The sequence below is a fragment of the Austrofundulus limnaeus genome, unplaced genomic scaffold (genome assembly GCF_001266775.1).
Source record: "Austrofundulus limnaeus strain Quisiro unplaced genomic scaffold, Austrofundulus_limnaeus-1.0 Scaffold88, whole genome shotgun sequence".
Lineage (NCBI taxonomy): Eukaryota > Metazoa > Chordata > Actinopteri > Cyprinodontiformes > Rivulidae > Austrofundulus > Austrofundulus limnaeus.
Genome location: NW_013952490.1, coordinates 1093670 through 1103986, shown reverse-complemented (window position 1 = coordinate 1103986; position 10317 = coordinate 1093670). Strand labels below are relative to the sequence as shown.

General features: G+C 37.4%; 1 long non-coding RNA gene across 1 annotated transcript in view; it reads left to right on the top strand.

Annotated features, from left to right (window-relative positions):
- LOC106520136 (uncharacterized) overlaps positions 1-8060 on the top strand; it is a 33659-nt gene extending 25599 nt beyond the window's left edge. The window contains exon 2 of the long non-coding RNA XR_001310510.1: positions 6964-8060. This is a non-coding gene — a long non-coding RNA (uncharacterized LOC106520136). The remainder of the gene's footprint in view (positions 1-6963) is intronic.
- The last annotated feature ends 2257 nt before the right edge of the window (positions 8061-10317 follow it).

The window sequence follows — 10317 nt, the reverse complement described above, 5'->3', positions numbered from 1 at the left end:
CCCCCGATGCTGGCACAGACAAACTGGCACGTTTTCAGAAGGACAGACAAATTCATTTATGTGCATAAAGAGCAGAAATCCTCCTGTAATGTGCACCAAGATACAACTATAAAGGCAGATCTTTGTGTTCATTTAGCATTTTTTCAGTTGAAGTGTAGCAAATTACAAGAAATGCTTTGACTTGAACAAAAATGAATATCCTAATGTAGTTTTTTCTTAGCTTGTTATGGCAAGAAGGCCACACTGGGCAGCATTTTGTTCAACCAAATGTGGTATCCTAAAGTTATGGGATTTAACTTCCCTAAATCTATCAAGTAGATTTAAAGCTTCTGAATATTTAGCGCACATACGTTTCCTGTACCTCAAGTTACCATGTAAACTACACACAGAACTACTCAACAATGAAGGAAGGATGAGAGGAAACATGGGATGCAGCGGGGCACAAAGCCATTACGCCTACATTGAAAATAATTCACAGGGGACAAAGCAGCTTTACGGCTTCATTCCTGGATGAAAATAAAGGGTGGTGGTGGTGGGGGGTGGAGGTTCATTGGGGGGAAAATCAAGAAAACGGGAGGGAGGGGGTGGCATAATTAGATGATCACAAACTGTACCAGAGGCTCAGTTTTCACTCTGTGGTCCAAATTACAAACCGTCATATTTTTAAAGTCATGCTGACATTCTTTAGTCCCCAGCTGCCAAGAACAACTGAGGCTGGGCTTGTCTTGGCGCCTGATCAGAAAGAAGGACCAAGCTCTAGTCACACAGCAACTGAAAACATTTACACAGCTGGGACCCTCGAACCCTGGGGCCGCTCGTCTCTGCCTCACTGCCAGGTCCTGTGCTGGGGCAATGGGAGAGCCCGTGGTAGGGTGGAGGGGAGCGGGGCCAGGTGCTTCTAGGGGGTTGGGGGCTCACTGATAGAGCAAAGGATAACAACTGAGCTTAGTTTCAAAAGTCACGTCATATTTATCTCCATCTGATGAAAGGACCAAACACACAAGTGGTGATCAAACATGGAGCATAGATTTGGATTTTTAGAAATACATCAATGTTTCTGCAAAGCAGATAAAAAAAAGGTACTGAGTGTATTATTTCTCCTCTTCTTGATGAATGAGTTTTTGTCTATGTGTGCAGAAGTGTCTATTATGGGGCTTGTTTCTGTTTGTGAAGCTGTATTTGTTTGTTTGCGCTGGGATTAGCGTGGCACCCCCTCCACTGGATCATGAGACGTCAGCTCTTTAGTCTACTTATTCTACCAATAAACTAAATGCAAATACCAGATGAGCCACATGGTTATGCATACACTCGAGCCTGGTCTTAGCCTCATCTCACATATGGACTCGGGGTCAGGACGCTTTAGTGTCTAATTACATTGCAACAAACTTAATGTCTTTTAGCTTCATTTTTAGCAATCCGGCTATTTGATTAAGCTTAGGAAATGAGTGAAAAAATACAAAAGGTTTAACAAACAAAGCTCAGGTCTGAATAGACAAACAGAAAACAAAAAAAAATAGTAGCCTCAGAAAAACAAACACTACCTTGTCTTGGTGGCAGCAGAAACTGGACCCAGCAATGCAGATTTAAGGAGCTTATAAACAAACCTATTAATTTAAAAACAAGAAAACAAAGAGATGTCGTGGCAACAGAACTTGGAGATAAATCATAAGGAGAATCACGGTGAACACAAATTGTGGCATGAAAACCAACAATGCACTGATGAGGAGTGGAGGAGAGCAGACTGAGTATATAGAATGAGGCTGATGGGTAAATGAAGACACCTGAGCTGCATGCTGGCAGGGAACAGGTGAGAGGGGGATGACTGACGGACTGAATGGAGGACAACTGACTGAGGATAAGTGAATAATGGCAAAGAGGAAACAACAAGGCTGATAAAATTAATCTGCCTACACACAAGTCACAGAGTAATAAAAAAAGCTAATCAAACACACACAAAAAACTATAAACAAACTGATACTCCTATCACACTAATTGCACTTTATAGTTCATAAAGCCAACATCACAAGTTGCCTAAAGAAAGATACGCAAAGATATGAACCTCAGAGGTACAAAAGAGTTGGGCAAGATTCAGCATTTTCAAGTCAGGTTTTAGATAAATAAATGCACCACAACAGTCACTGAATGAAAAAGGATTTCATCTCTGGTGAAAAATATATTAATGGGTTGTAAGAAGTCATCAAAGTAAATGTTGTTTTCCTCTGGTCCTCTGCACCTGCCAGCTGTTCTAAACAGAAGGTGGACTGGGACACTTGTTACTACCAGAACACAAGAAACAAGTGTTGGATAAACTGGAGGTTTACAGGAAATCAGCGATTTGCACTTTTGTTTGATTTTATAAAAATCAGATTCATTCTAAGACTATTCAGAAAATTGTATTACGTAGCACCAAATCACAAAAAATAAAAAAATAAATTAAAAAATAAGTAAAAGTCAGGGTCAAACTTCATGTTTAAGATTACAAATTATGACTGTAATCCACATGAGAGTTTAAAAAAGTGAGAGCTTCTGTAGGAAAACTGAATAATGTGTAGAACATGGTAGTGGAAGGGGGGTTTGGGTGGGGGGGGGGACACTGAAACCAAGGTTGTGTTGACCCCTGAAGACCTCATCCCAGTAACTCAGAAACCCCAGAGCAACAATGACATCACTCCCTCATTTCAAGACAAAGAAGGAAAGTGCTGCGGCGGCGCTGGACCAGCTCTCGGCGTGCACAACACATTAAACTCCGCTCCCGATGTGTGTTCATGCACGAGACTGTTCGCAGCTGGACCAACGAGAGAACAAGTGGGTGGGAACTGTTCCTGTAAGTAAAACCAGATTTGATTCTGAGGCATGTAGTCCCACCAGTTCTTTAATGTTCGTTTCCCTCTTGAAACGGACTCACTGAAAACGATGACATATGTACTGACATTACCAGAGACTAACAGTTCATAACACCTTATAATTTTCCCTCATACCTATGTTTCCACAGTTCAGCCTATAAAACAGACATGCTGTATTATATGATTTATAATGATGAAAAGCAAGAAGGCTTAAATATCTCAACACCACCAACCACAAGAAACCACAGAAGTAATTTATGGTTTGTCCAAGTAATGACTCTATAACTATGTACTATTGCTGTTGTAAATAATACTACCTGATCACACCAGACTAACTAATCTTGTTCAGAAATTTGTCTGAGTCAGGATAAAAGAGGCTAATAAGACGTGTTTAGATGTTTTTTGAGTGTATTTTTGGCTAGATAGTACTTAGTACTCATTGTTTTAACTAATTTTTTGACTTCGAGAGTGAAACTGGGAGACAAAAAAATGTTCAAATTACAAAAAAAGTGTCTTAAAATGGTCTCGTCAAGAAATTAGGCAGATGGTGGTTGAAGGAGGCAAAGGGAAGAAAAAGAAGCTACAAGTTGGCAAATTGTAAAAACCGCAGGATATGGTTAGAAACCTGGTGTTGTGCGGGGAACAAAAAGTAAAACTGATTAATAGGCTTAAAAGAAAAACAAGAAAATCAAAAAATTTAAACAAACTTTTGGAAAATCACACTCATATTTTGTCGGAGGCTGTCTGACTCTCAAATTATAGCATTTTCTTTGCTTTTTACACAGAGGTCACAATCTTTGGATTAATAATCACCAAATTTAAACAATATTATTTTTCACACTGAACTTATGGCATATGGTTATTTTCTTTTACCACAACTCCTTCAACTTTTGCAAGTTTAAGGCTGCAGTTTGAAATTTATGTTTCTTGTTCACATGGTAACATTGTGACACAACCACCATTTAGACAAGGTGCAAACAAACATTCAACCGGCTCTAGTTTCCATGCCAGGACACTAGTTGGCACTGTGGTTTTTCTATATCTGTCTCAAACATGAGAAGAGTTCCATTCAAAATGGCAAATATCTGAACATTTGTTTAGACCAACAATAAAGTTGAGTTGCTGCTACGTGGTTTTTTTATTCTATTTAAAAAAATTTAAGGAAAAAGCAGATTGGCATCATTTGCAGCACTGACTCCACCATAGTGCCAATGTCTGAATACTTCTGCTGTCAGGTAAATTACCAGATGACAGGAGTTTTGAAAAACATTTACTCTGAGAATTGGATTTAAAACGTTTCAGAGTCAGATAATCTGAATCCTGACTTCATGTTGATAAACTGTTTCAATTTCCCTCTAAAGCAGCGTTGTGTAAACTGGGCCTGATTTTCCTTCAAAGAACAGAACCAGCTAAATGAACCATACCTTCAATTTTGCTTTCTGTGTAAACGGGTTGACAAAATAAAGTGCCCTGAACATGGCAATACACTAATTGTGGTAAATATGTGATTGGTTTAATAGTGGTTTTCAAGTTATGTTGTTGGCAATAAAGTAACTGTGTGTTTAGCTCCAAATCATGCGTAAGATGCATGCTGAGCTGTCTGAAGCTGGCAGAAAGGACCGCTCAATTAAGGAGCAGATTTAAGATAAGAGTGTTGATTCCCAAGCCCAATTAATTAGCACAAGAAGAAAAGAGGGGAAGCCAGGGAGCAGAGGAGTGATTTAGTCAGAGTGTACCCACGAGGGACTCGCTCTCCTGCTCCTACCTTCTCACCTTTATTTCCATGCTCTACTTCCTTCCTTTTCCTGCTAATTCTTTTGTTCACTCTGCTCTTTTGACTCCTAGCCTGCCCACTGCTCTCCTTCTGTCATTAACAGTCTTTTAAAGTCCAATACACAAGAATAATTGTGTGCTTTTCATAACAAAACCACTGCACCTTGTCCAATTTGTGGTAATACAAAATTATTGTAAAACTGTTCTCATTAAAAACGTCTGTAGAAAAACAATCTCAACCCAAAAATAGAGGTTCGGAGGTATCTTCAGAAACAGAAACACATTTTTTATTCAAAATCTTTTCTGGCATTAACTGCAGGGTGGAAACATCATGATGGAAACGTGCACAACCAAATATAATTTTAGCTTTGCACATGTTTTTTTTTTGTCAATAACCAAATGAGAGAAATGACATGAACATCTTTATGTCTAAAAATGCATCTGATAATTTTCACTTGAAAGAGAAATCAGTTCAGTGATTACACACATAGTCAGATAAGATGGTTTATTAATAATTATATAAGTTATGGAACGTAAAACAGTCAAGTTGGAGAACAGATTGGGACAATAGGATTAATGAAAGAACTCATCAACTCTACGATAAGTATTAACTGGTATATAAAACAACTTGGTAGTTGGCCTTAAAAAACATTTTCACATTAAATAAATTGTTTTGATTTTCTGCTGTAGAGTTTTGTGGAAATGTAATGAACAGTAAATAACTTGCTGTTGAATAATAATTTGTTACTGATTCTGACAAGCAAACAGCTAGTTCAAGGGAAACCAAGTTAAAAATGGATTATTCCCATTTTACTGTAAGCAAATCAGATCTTAAAAACTGCATCATATTTCATGTGTGATTTGACTGCATTCTATTGGTTTATAAAAAATAAAATATGGATGATTAAAGATGGCATGTTTGAGATTAGAGTTGCTTTAGATATTGCTTTATATTTACTTTATTATGGATCCCTCTCAGACCTCCTGTTACACCAAATGTCCAGTCAGAACTAATCCTTATTTCTTCAAGGTCAAAGATATACTGTATATATACGGTATAGCAGGTAAGATAGTTATTTCCTTCAAGCATTCAAACCCCCACATCAATACAAAACAAAGACTAAAGTTTAAGCAAGGCTAACTTATTGCTTGAATGTTTTATATACAGTATTTAGGACTGAATTTAAAAAGTTTTGTTGCAGGTCATTACTGTTAATAACGTCTGATGAGCAGTATGTTAATTACGTCATATTAACTGTTATTGCTAATTGCCCACCGATCCCAGCGTTTAGTGTTGACTCAAAACCTGTACAGGTGAATACAGATTCAGAGAGAAAATAAAAGTGATGGAGAGTTGGCAGGAAGCTGATTCTTTTTTATTAGCACTATCAACAATAGTAGTTGTCCTATTTTTATTATAAGGTTGTTTTAAAATCTGTTACCTTTAAAACTTTATTTCAATCCCTCATGAAAACCTATGGTATTAAAACTTGCTTACATCATTTGCTCTTTAACGCTCTTTGAAAAAGTAATAGAATGCTTTTTAGATTAGTTTCTGATAATGGCAGCTCTTTTCCTTTGGGCTGGTAGCCTAACAATACACTGAAAACCAATTATTTGGGCCTTAAAAACACCCCTCTGCAGCATACATATTTATTACGGGACATGGCCAATACTTGAGATGGTTTGTCGATAAGTAGGGCTGTGAATATATTGTGTCTGGCGCTGTGACCCCGCGTGTCTGAGTGTCAGATATCTTACAGTATTAGTGCCGCAGCCCACCGGCCATCTATCAAAACACAGTGAAACATCAATAACAGGAGCTCGTCCCAAAACTCAAACAATTACCTGGTTAGAGGGAGGAAAATAAAAACTAATCAATATGTGGCTTGAAAATAAGGGCCAGTCCTCATTTTGCTGTATGAATTTTTGATGCGTCTGCTGCTTAAGCACCAGACTATCAATTACGAGATAAACAGGGTCTAGGTGATTGTTGTCATGGTGCACAGGGCTGCCATCCAATTAGATCCTGCTCTGGCTAATGTGTTAATATCTTACATAATTGGTGTTGGGGGGCTGCTTTTTCCTCTCCCTTTCCCAAATGCCAAGCTGATCCTTATAGAGACTAATACTGCGCTATTAGCACAGTCTTATCTGGGCAAAGTAATCCAGGTGAAATATACAGAAGACAGTGTATAATTCAAAAACCCATTTCAGTGCCTTGACAGACTATTTTTTTGAATGTTTCCCAATCACCATTTTTTAGGTGACACTTTCTCCCCCATTTTTAAGCTCAAGCTTTAAACAATAACTTGAATGTAATGTTTTTTCTTTTCTTTTCTCTCAGCTTCCAGATGAAACAACACCAGCTTTTTGTCAGTTTTAAGGAGCAAAGAATGGATGATAAAACTTTTAAAGAATCAGTCAGAGCAGAAACAAGAACTAAAGAAGAAAAAAGTAAAGACATAACAGAGAAGAAGATACACGTTAAGAGCAAAATCCGAGTGAGAAAGAAGAGGAGTGAGGAAGAAAAAGAAAGAAAGGGAGCACAGGATGAGACGACTGCCTGGAAAGACGATTAGTATTCATGTGGCGTGGTGCTCCAGAGAGGATTAATGGACTCTGATGCCTAATATCCTGGAGAACAATTAATTTGCCCACAGTTTTGTCATGGTTGAAAGTCAAATGCTGGAACAGATCGATGCGCACAGCCGCCAGTGAAATAGCGGCAGCCCCTTCTGCCAGGCGCAGAATTTTAATTTCATCATCATCATTTTCCCCGCCTGCCACCCTCGACGAAGCTGTCCATGACATGGCTGAGAGGGCCGCCACATCCCGACAGGCATGGTGCACACACACACAAACACACACAAAATGCTTGGTTAACACACAAACATACCACACACTCTGATACACTGACACTTTCAGCAAAGAACACGCATACATGCATTCTCACAAACACACAGAAAGTCATCAAATACAAAAACAAGTTGAAGGAACTTCAGAACTTATACAAAGTGATACTTTTGTATGGCTTTGTAAAATTTAATATATATTTGTAGAGGTTTTGTACATAAAGGACCCTCTTATCTACAGGGCCAACTTTTCGCAAAGATTCACCATTTCTAAAATGATATTTAACACTTTTTTATCTAAATGTTACCATTAAGGTTTTTTTTTTTTCGAGTGTTATATATGTTTGTTTTAATGGTAAATTTGGTTGTTAAAGTTTGTTTTATGAAACTTTGGTTTTTGTTACCAGTTTTGGCCAGGGCACTCATGTACTGAGATTTTTAATCTCACTGAGTTTTTCTCTCTCCTGGTAATTTGAAAGATGAAAAAATGAATTAATAAACTACATAATCCACATTAAACCATTATGGATGAAGAAATTTTCAAATTGTAGTTTTTCTGTTAAAAAATAAAGGTAAGGTTTTATGTATGTATCTTTGTATGTCTTAAAATTATTAATGGATATAGCAACATGAGTCATGTGATATTGTTTGAGTCCTCTAAACAGTTCAAATGAATAATTATAACACAAAAAGGTTCTGAGAGTTTTTTTTAAACACGACCCCAATCTCTTGGGTTTACAATAATCCAGGAATTCACCAAGGGTGGACGTATGCTAATGAGATCGCCAACATAACGACGTCTCGACTTCACCATCAGCAGCTCAACCTTGATCACCACTGTCAGAGGCACTAAATATTTCATCAGGGATGCAGATGTGTCAATTAAAGAAACAGAGACACAGCAAGATGCCCCCTGTCTGATTCCTCACCTTATTTGTCTTTTAGCTTTTTTTTTGCTCATAGCTTAAAGGATATTCTCATTAGCACAATAATGCAACACAAATGAGAGGCACATAAAAGCTAAGTGAAAAAAAATGAAGACATGCTGTTAAAAGACACGTGCCACCTCATATCGCCTGTAATCTAAATTTCTTGGCATTGTTTCTGGATTATAAATAATTACTTGAATTAAAATGTAATTGTGTGTAACTGGGGGGATTTAACTGATATAAATTGCTTGTTATACTCAAGTAAAAGTAATAAATGTTAAATAAAAGGCCTAAAAAGTTCATAATATAGTTATAATGGTCATAAGTTCTGAGAGAAAGTGTTTTTTTTCCTTTACTAAGATCTGGTTTATTTATTTTCTGTTAATAAGCATCATTCTCACTCACTGCTCTCCTCTGCTGAGTATCATCTTGTTCTTGCCTTCATTACCATTTTTGTTCTTTTTGTCTTAGTTACCCTCTGTGGGGATGAGGGAAAAATATGTAGACATCATATGAATTATTAAAGGTGCTGGTGCTAATTCATTTAATGAATTAAGAAGAGTCCAGTGGGGGGTATTTCAATAATGGAGCACTGTTAGTAGTGTTTTAATAAGGATGGCACACACTGATTGGGTAATTAAATCTCAGATCTTCCCATGCTGCTTCACTCCCACAAGAGGAGGAAGCGGTGTGACGGTGGAGAAGTCATCTGGCCTCTGTATTTATCTTCAAACACACACAGTGACACACTGCTTCACTCACAGGCCAGTACAGATTGAATTGGCTGGTGTCTCCCTGACATTACCGATTATGGGAAAAAAAGGCAGAGTAAAGTGCGTGATCAGTCAACAAGCAAAAGTTTGTGTAGCTAAACCTGCATATGTGTGTGTGTGTGTTGTATCAGTTGTGTAGGTTTTAATGGTACAGAAGCTGCTTTGGTTTGTGTTCACAGATTAGTGGATTTTAGGTGTAACTTGTAGTTACTGTGATGACACAGTTTAAGCGTTACAGTCCTAAAATAGTCACTCATTAGATTTTAAGTTTCACCATTAGCGTGGTTGGCATTAGCCGTGTTTCCTTCAACAATGAGAAAAGATTGATGGAAATGGCAAAATTTGACTAAAACATCTATAATTTTGCTAAAATGTTTTAATGCTTGTGGCTTTTGGATTTAAAAAGAAAAACAAAAACGACAACAACAAAACAGCTAATGTGCAAAAGGGGGGAAGGAATCATATTTGCTGAATTAGTTCTGACGTAGCAAACATTTACCTTGTGATTTATCAGCTGTTTTTGGTATCGGTATCTTCCCGGATATTCCCATAATGTATGGAGACATGTCTGAAAGCATCAACAGACACAGTACATGTGGACACCATGTTACTTCAAAGGATCACATTTGTGATAATCTTAGTCCAATGTTTTTCTAAGTTGAAGTAAAATGTTAAAAAGCAAACAATACAGAACAAAGTATAAAAAAAGATTTCCTCTTGTAAATACAAGGCATGCCAACACTTTGACTGGAATTTGTTGGTGTTCGAGACAATATATATCCTTTATTTTTACTGTAACATACACAAAGTTATCGTTTTGCAACATAGTAGATGAATAAATATTTATTCTAATATATATATTTTAAGAAGAACAGCTCAAATTCTTTGTCTGGATTTTGTCTCACAGTTCAATACATTCAATAGTTTGAAGAGGGACACAAAGAAAGAAAGACAGAGTGAGCGAGTAAAGAAAGAAAAACATGAAGCAGGGGGAAGAGAGAGAAAAAGACTGTCTATAATAAGGGCTTCAATGGTCCAGACTGGGCCTGTAATGGGACTGGATCCCAATCAATAGAGATGCTCCTCAGGCCATTCGTAGGCGTAATGACTTTAGGTTTCTCAATAATTAAGATATTGTCACTGT